Genomic DNA, 8,729 nt, shown 5'->3' with positions numbered 1-8,729 from the left:
ATCTTCTGAGGATGTATTTTGATCTTCCTTGTTACCATAGAAACTTTCTAGGGTTAGAATTTGTTTTGCTGTTTGCTCATTTTCCCAGCCTTTTTCTTGAATTTTAACTCTTTATTAAATTGGAACACTGCTTCCAATTGGAGGTTATACTGTCTTAAGCTTCAGAGGGTTCATGCAGCTATTTTCAGAGATAATTCTAGGAATCTGTAAGATTTTAGTTCTTCCAAGGGATGTATGTGTACTATTCTCCTGGCCTGTGCTCAGGTCTGCAAACAACTACAGACCTGCTTTTCTGCCCTGATACTATGAACAGAATGCTGCTCCACTGTGGCTCCAAGCTCTTGTGTGCTTGTGCTCCTCCCTGGCCTGGGACTGCCACACAAGACTAATCTTGATCTGAGTATGCGCAAAGCAACAGAGTACTGCCTCAGTGCTGGGGAAAAGATCCCTGTAATCTCCTGGCTAATTGTTCCACACACACCACCCCCGCCCTTTACATCTGTGGGCTGAGTTCCAGAAGCAGTTACTGCTGCATCTGATTCACAGGCCCCCAAGGCCTCCTCCTGGTTTGCTGGGATTGGGGCTGGGTCTTTGCCAGGGCTGGGTCTGCACTAGTGTGCCCTTCTCTGGGCTGTGTTCCACTCTCACCCTGGTACAACAGACATTTCCTGCTGACCTTCTAAGCTGTCTTTGGCTGGAATCAAATTTATAAAAAATAAGAGTCATTCCCCATTGATAAATGGTGAAAGGATATGAAAATCAGTTTTCAGAAGAAATAAAAGCTATTATTACTCACATAAAATGCTTTAAACCCCTACTTATTAGAAAAATGCAAAGTAAAACAACCCTGAGATACCACCTCAAACCTAACAGATTGCCTAACATGACAGAAAAGGAAAATGATTAATGCTAGAGGGGATGGGGAAAAAATTGGGACACTAATGCTTTGTTTGTGGAGTTGTGAACTAGTACAATGATTTTGGAAGGCAATTTGGAACTAATCCTAAAATGCTATGAAACTGTCCAATAGAGTTCCCACTCTCTTTTGACCAAAAGTACTTCTCTGTGTTCATAAACTATGACCCAGAAGTGATTATATACAATTGAGTTGCCAAACTGCATCCTGTCCCATATCCAGTGCTAACATGGGAAAAACTCTGTAATTGCTTTCTAAACAGTTATCAGTTTCCTTCACCATTTCTGCCTACATTGCTCATGGATCTGACCCTGCTTACTTCACCACAACCTAATTCCATCACTGTTATTTCATCAATGTGGGTATCAGGTCAGCCATCTCACAGATCTCTCTTTCCAACCTAACATGTTTTCTTTGGTTGAAAGAATGTCTTACTTTGAGCATTTGTTGACTCTGCCACTCCAGATCCAAGTTTGGGAATAAAGTTATTGCAGGGACAATAAGCTGAGAAAGTAGTGAGTGTTAGAGGGACCTAGGCAGTGGTGAAAATGGTATAATTAGCTCTCTGTGTGGCTGAAGCAGAGTAATTAATCTTGTAGATTGGTATTTAAGGAGATTCAAAGTCAAAAGTCAAAAGGGGGCAGCTAGGTGGCGCAGTGGATAAAGCACCGGCCCTGGATTCAGGTGTACCTGAGTTCAAATCCGGCCTTAGACACTTGATACTAGCTGTGTGACCCTGGGCAAGTCACTTGACCCCCATTGCCCTGCACACACACACAAAAAAAGTCAAGGTATTTAAGGAGATTTAGGAATAAGGAGATAAGAATTATTTGAATGGGTATCAATAAAATATTCAAGATCTCTAATTTAATTGTTAGATTTGAAAAATAGTGAGCCAAGTACTGAATTCTTTGAGAAAAGAAGTACAATGTTATCTAGAAACTGGTGGGGAATAACTACCATGATCTGAATTAAGTGATACATTTTGATATAGGAAAAGGGGGTGTCAATTACTTCTTTAGATAACTCCATTTTTTTTCCTCAGAAAAAATGTTTCTCTTTATGCCTAATTTCATTTTTGCGAGCCTTGCATGCCTTCTGGAGAGAATTGTCTATTAGCATTTTAGGCCAAAAAATTATAAGTACTCTTCCTCTAAAACTCTAGAACTCTGCTTCCCTAAACATGTAGTATGAGCAACTAGATGGCTCTGTGGACAGTGATAGTGGTCCTGGGGTCAAGCAGACCTGAGTTCAAATCTGGCCTCAGACATTTACTAGCTTTATGACTGGGCAATTCACTTCATTTCTTTTTGCTGTAAATCCACTGGAGATAGAAATGGCAAACCATTTAGTTTCTTTGCCAAGAAAACCCCATGGATGATATAGTTCATGGGGTCATTAAAAGTCAGAAATGAATAAATTATTGAATAACAAAATCTAGGACACACACGCGAATTGGTGTATCTTTCTTCTCTTGTTTGTCCTTCATTTTAGAAGAGGACTAATAACACCACAGGGTGATGACTTGGCTCATTGTGAATTGGATTTAAGTGAGGCAGAATTGCATAAAGTTCTAAGCCTCACACTCATCTCCAGAGTCACTGAAGTTCGGGGGCAAGACAAAAGTCAGGATGACTGGCAATGGTTTGGGATGCAGTGAAGGACCTTGGTATTTTAAATATCTGCCTAAACACTAAGGGCTGCACAGAACCTGCTTCAGCCACCTTCATGACTACTGACACAAACTGTTATCATCAACCTATTCCACCTTCAGAAGCTTTCAAATGTTTGAGGTAGAGACCCCATTGATTCACTGCCAGGTTTGTGGCCCATCACTTACCCTCAATCTTGTTTAGCCATTCTACCAGGATGAAGCTTCTTGGATTTAAAGGTGAGAGTTTTGTGAAGCTATTCCCCAAAGGTGTCAAGGAGTCCTGAAAAAGGCTTTGCAAGCCCCCACACCAGAGATGCTACACCTCCTTGAACACCCAGCCCTTTCTTATCTCTATCAATCAATATATAAACATTGATAAAAATCCTTACTAAATGTGGGCCTCTGTACTAGGCACTGAGGATAAAAAACAAAGACATAAAGATCCCTTATTTTCAATAAATTCACATTATAATGTGTAAGGCAAGAAAAAACATAAAAACACCCAGCATAAACATAAGTTAAGAAAAACATGTATTGAAAGTAAATATAAGGTAGTTTGAAAGAGAACACAATTGTAGTTAATTGTTATCAGAGCATGCTACATGCTGCACGGAACATTTGAGGTGCATCTTAAAGGAAATGAAGAACTTTATGAGGCTGAGTTAAGAATGGAATATATTCTATTCATGGATGATGGCTAATGCCAAGGGATGGGGATAGGAAATGGAGCTTTATGTATGAGGACTAAGCATTTTAGATGGATTGCAGTATATAAAATGGATGTTCAAAGAGTAAGGATAATTAAGCAGAGTACCTACTTCTTCCCAAAGTTCCTATTGATTTTTGTTTGGTTGGTTTTTGTTTTGTTTTGTTTTGGTTTGTTTTTTTGCAGGGCAATTGGGGTTAAGTAACTTGCCCAGGGTCACACAGTTAGTAAGTGTTAAGTGTCTTAGGACAGATTTGAACTCAGGTCCTCCTGAATCCAGGGTTGGTTCTTTATCCACTGCACCACCTAGATGCCCCCTGTTCATATTGTTTTTGACACAGGAAGTATTTTTTCCTATATTTATTAAAATTTGGTCTTGAATATCAGTAATGCATGTAGAAACTTTTCCTATCTGAAGAACAAAATTATCAACAAGAAAGCCAAAAATTTATTGGCTAGTCTTCTTTCAGCAGCATGTCAGCCCCAGAAAAGTCAAATGCAGCTGGAATTACCCCTAATAAACATACCATGCTTCTATGCCAGGATTTTGATGTTTCCTTAACTCCTCAACTATTTCTTCCTTTCAACTTGGTGGTATGTAGTGTACTCTCTTTTGAACTACACCTAGCTAATTTCTCACAGAGTTCTCCCCTTTAGTTTCTAGATTTGCTCACATGAATGTAGCTTACTAATGTACAACATTATTCTTTCCATCCCATTCTTTATCTGTTTGTTTCATAAAATGCCCAGAAAAACAGTTTTTTGGCTATGGAACCTATCAATATTTAATAGTAAATGGTCAATTTTTAAAAAATAATCAGTCATTTTATTTTAAAAACAACCAGTTGATTTGGTTAAAATACATTACTTAATTATTTTGAAAATACACACACATATATCATAACACACACACACACACATATATATCCACTTTCTCAGACATATATGTGCATGTGTGTGTGTGTGTGTGTGTATGATACCAAAAAAATGGATCTGAAAAATATCCCTCTATCAAAGAATTACTCACACACACAATCCAATTGAAATAAAGTGAAAAGTTTTTTATTATTTGGCACAAGGGAATATGACCAGGAGAAGAATTCTGAACTTCAACTCCTGAGGAAGGGCAGATTTACAGCATGTTCCTCTCTCAGCCAGAGTAAAGATAATGCTTTTATAGGGGATTGAGGGGGGTGGGGAGACAGAACTGAAAAGTCAAAGCTGTTTGGAGAGTGAGGATACTAGCTATTGGGCAGTGGGATACATAAAACAGTAAATATTTCATATTCCTAACTTAAGAATATTTTCACTACCTGGTCCTAATCACATAGCAAGCAAATCTGGCCCAGTTGGGCTCCTGCTATAAATTCCAAGGTGCCCAACGTTCTGGATGCCCATCACATCAGCTTTGTTAGCCGTTTGACTAACCACTATCTGGTTAATTAACTGCTTTGCTTTTCCAAGGAAAGAGTACCATCTAACTGACCCCAGTAAATTGATCAACTATATTATTTCTCATTGTCAGAGTATCCTCCTAATGGCCAGAGTATCCCTAACTAGACTCAGATCGACTAAACTGCCCCTACATATCTATAAGGGGGAGTGAGGATATAAGCATACATACACACACGTGTGCAGATACATACTGTGGTAAAAAGTGAAAGCTTTTAGAGTTGGTTAGGAATAACTGAAGGACGCCAGTTTTTGAAGGACCACCCTTTTGGGGAGGAGACCGTGATGAACAGCTGTGCGTCTGCTAAGCACTCCACTTCCAGGGTTCGAGCTTAAAGGCAAGGAAAGAACGGAAGTGGGGCCTTTTCTCTCCTCTCTCACCCTGCACACAAACAGGCTGACTCAGCTTTGACTCGTGGTCCTTGGTGATCTGCCTAGTCCTCCGTAATAGCACGTGCTCAACGCAGTTCTCAGCCTCAGAGGTGGCTTTGGGATTTGGTGAGTTCTATAAGGAATATAGACTAAGCTTAGATCTAAGACTATTTATTTGTATTTCTACTTTCCTGTTTCTCTAATCAGCATCACCTTGTTTGTTGGCTAATTAATTCCCAAATAATAAAAGCTAAGTAATCCATTTCTAACCAAAGCTCAGAGGTTTCTTTTTCTTACTGGTCTGGGAGATATATAAGGGAAAGGTTAAAGAGGAGTTTAATGCTCTTATATCCAATTTTAAATTTCACAATACACACTCATTCACACATGTACACACATACATAATCTGAATATAACCTTTATCTGAATCATAGATTCATGAAACATGGTAAGCCTATGTTCTCTTCTTATCTCCAACTGCAAATGTTCAGTCTATAGTTTTCTTTAAATCATTTCTGGGACTCAGTTTCCTCATCTAGAGTGTAAGTAAAATTTGACCCTAGATATGATTCTAATTCTCTAAATCAAATTCAATAAAATATTTGGATTATTTGAATGAAAAACCTAGATCACCAAAAAGTTTTCTTCCTTACTTGCACTTTTGGTATTCTCAGTAATTGACTAACCACAAATTTGTTAAAATTCTTCATTTTTTACATGTCTTAATAGAGAAAAACATTACAGTGTGGAATAATTTATATTATAATGCAGGGTCCTCTTTCTTCTTTCTTCTATACTACCTCATTTGGTGATCTCATCTACAACAATGTATTGATTGACCCTTTCTTTGCTAGTCATTAGCAAATCTATTTATCAATCTCTAACACCTCTACTGACCTCCAGTTTAATGTCTCCAAACTTACTATTCAAGCTATTCAATCAACTTTAATGGCTTCCTCTCATCTAGGGGATTGAATACAAAATCATTTGACATTCAAAGCTCTTCTTACTTAGATCTCTCTATGTTTTCTCTAACTGGATATCCTATAAATATCTGAAACTAAACTTAAGACATCAAAAAATGAACTCATTATATTTACCATTAAAACTTCATCCTAGAGCCTGGCTCCCGCTTGCTTCCGCACACATACGCGCGGAGGATCCCACGTCACGCCCTTGCTTCACGGAGGCTTCTCTGGAACAACCCTGACCCCTGTCCTCACACTATCCCTGACTCCCCAGCCCTGTCACCCTGAGACCTTCCCCTCCCGCCCACCAGTGACCTCTAGCCCCGCGGCTCTTTGGCTTTGCCCCATAACCCCTGAGAATGTATGCCTGCGCCAAGTTCGTCTCTACCCCTGCCCTTGTGAGGAGCAGCTCTCGGCTGCTGAGTAGACCTTTATCTGCAGTGGTGTTAAGACGGCCAGAGGTGCGGCCAGATGAGAACCTTAGCATTTTGACAGTGTCAGGTCCTCGACCTCGATTGTCCCCAGATGAGGATTCCAAACTAGCACTGTCTCAAAGGACATTGACACAGCAGTCAAGTTCATCAGGGCTGGGGCTGCCACTGTAGGGGTGGCTGGTTCTGGAGCTGAGATTGGGACTGTGTTTGGAAGTCTCATCATTGGTTATGCCAGGAATCCCTCCCTGAAGCAGCAGCTCTTCTCCTACGCCATCCTGGGCTTTGCCCTGTCTGAGGCCATGGGGCTCTTTTGCCTGATGGTGGCCTTCCTCATCTTCTTTTCCATGTGATGGAGCCGTTTCTGTTCTCCAACGTTTTTGAATGTTCTTCTTTCTCCCGGTTCTTCCATGTCTCTTTCAGCCTGTGTGTACCTCCCTTTTCATCTCACCAGGCAGCCCTGGGGAAAGCCGTGGTCTCAGGGTTTGACAGAGGGAAGACAAATAAATACTGTATTAATAAGCTGTTAAAAAAAAACACAAACTTCATCCTATCTTCATTGTTACTGTAGAAGGCAACACCATACTCTCAATCCTTAAGGTTAGCAAATAAGGTGTCATGCTCAACTCTTCACTATCTCTCATCCTACCATAACCAATCTATTGTCAAGGCTTTTTGTTTCACTTTTGCAATTTCTTTCAAATTCATCCCCTTGTCTCATCTGGTACTGTCACTACTCTGACAGAGGACTTCATCTCTTTATGCCTGGACTATTACAATAACCTGCAGGTGTGTGTGCCTGCTTCAAGTCTCTTTCCACTCCAATCCATCCTCCTTTCAGCCACAAATGTGATTTTCCTAAAGTACAGGTAGAAACATGTTTTCACATTACTCAATAAATTTCAGTGGCTCTTTCTCACATTCAGGATCAAATACAGATTCTTCTGCTAAGCATTCAAAGTCCTTTATAATGTAGACCTTTCAAATCATTCATCTTGCTTCGAACCACATATCCTTTGATCCAGTAAGAATGACCTTGCACTTTCATGAACAAGATACTCTATCTCTTGGGTCCAAACATTTTGTCTGTTCTCCCTCCTCATCTTTGCCTACTGGTTTTCCTTTTGTCTCAAGTGAAATTCTATCTTCTGTATGAAGCCTTTCTTTCTCTTAATTCTAATGCCTTCCATCTCTTAATTATTTCCTATATATCCTGTATAATACTTATTTGTGCATTTTTGGTTTATTATTTCCATTATAGTGCAGACTCCTTGAGGACAGAGATTGTCTTTTGTCTCTTTTTGTATCCTCATGTATGACACAAAGTGCTTAATAATGTACCTAATAGATATCATAATATAACAATATGACAAAACATGATCTTAATAAATGCTTAATAAATGTTAAGTGCTTAAATATTTATTCACTGTCTGATTACAGTGTATAAAGCTTCCTTTGAATATCATATATTATAATTCTTATGTAATAGCTAAAAGAAATTAAATTAAATTAGGAACCCATAGCTTCTATGATCATATCTCATCACCTCCCAGTTTTTTAAGATGAACATAGATCTTGATGATTTATGAAACTTAGAACTTAACAGTTCCAAAATTCTAAAAAACAAAGAAAAGAGAGAACTTGTTTTTCAACAAAACATATATATATATATATATATATATATATATATATTCAGTAGGCTTTTTTGGGAGAGATTTATTTTCTAACACCAAAAGTGGATCATATTTTGAGTGTAATCAAAGGGTCCTTTGTGTTGTTTCAGTAGACACTCCTGTGACTAATTAATATAGTAGTGTATCTCATACTTCACTTGTTTTGTACTATTAAACAAGTGAAGCCTTCTAAATGTAAGGCAAAAAATCAGTTAAAATACACTTGAAACATTTTGGCAGACTTAAAGATTAAAATATTCTTATCATTAAAATCTATGTCTAATCTCCTTATTTAATTGGAACATTAGCATTTTAAATTTATGAAGTAAATTGCAGTCATTGAGCCCTATACTCCTTTGAGACATGGGAAAGACAAGCATTATCATTATCTTCACCATCATAAAGTTGGGAAAAGTTTGCACCTTGTCACTTCCCAAAGCTCGAATACAGATTCTCTTTCTCTCTCTCTCTCTCTCTCTCTCTCTCTCTCTCTCTCTCTCTCTCTCTCTCTCTCTCTCTCTCTCTCTGTGTGTCTGTCTGTCTGTCTCTCTCTCTCT

General features: G+C 38.7%; 1 pseudogene; it reads left to right on the top strand.

Annotated features, from left to right (window-relative positions):
- Positions 1 to 6,427: 6,427 nt before the first annotated feature.
- Positions 6,428 to 6,871, top strand: LOC122735327 (annotated as a pseudogene).
- Positions 6,872 to 8,729: the final 1,858 nt, after the last annotated feature.

This window comes from Dromiciops gliroides, chromosome 1 (genome assembly GCF_019393635.1).
Source record: "Dromiciops gliroides isolate mDroGli1 chromosome 1, mDroGli1.pri, whole genome shotgun sequence".
In the NCBI taxonomy this organism is placed as follows: Eukaryota; Metazoa; Chordata; class Mammalia; order Microbiotheria; family Microbiotheriidae; genus Dromiciops; species Dromiciops gliroides.
The sequence above is the reverse complement of the archived record's forward strand: the minus strand, read 5'-3'. Positions and strand labels throughout refer to the sequence as shown.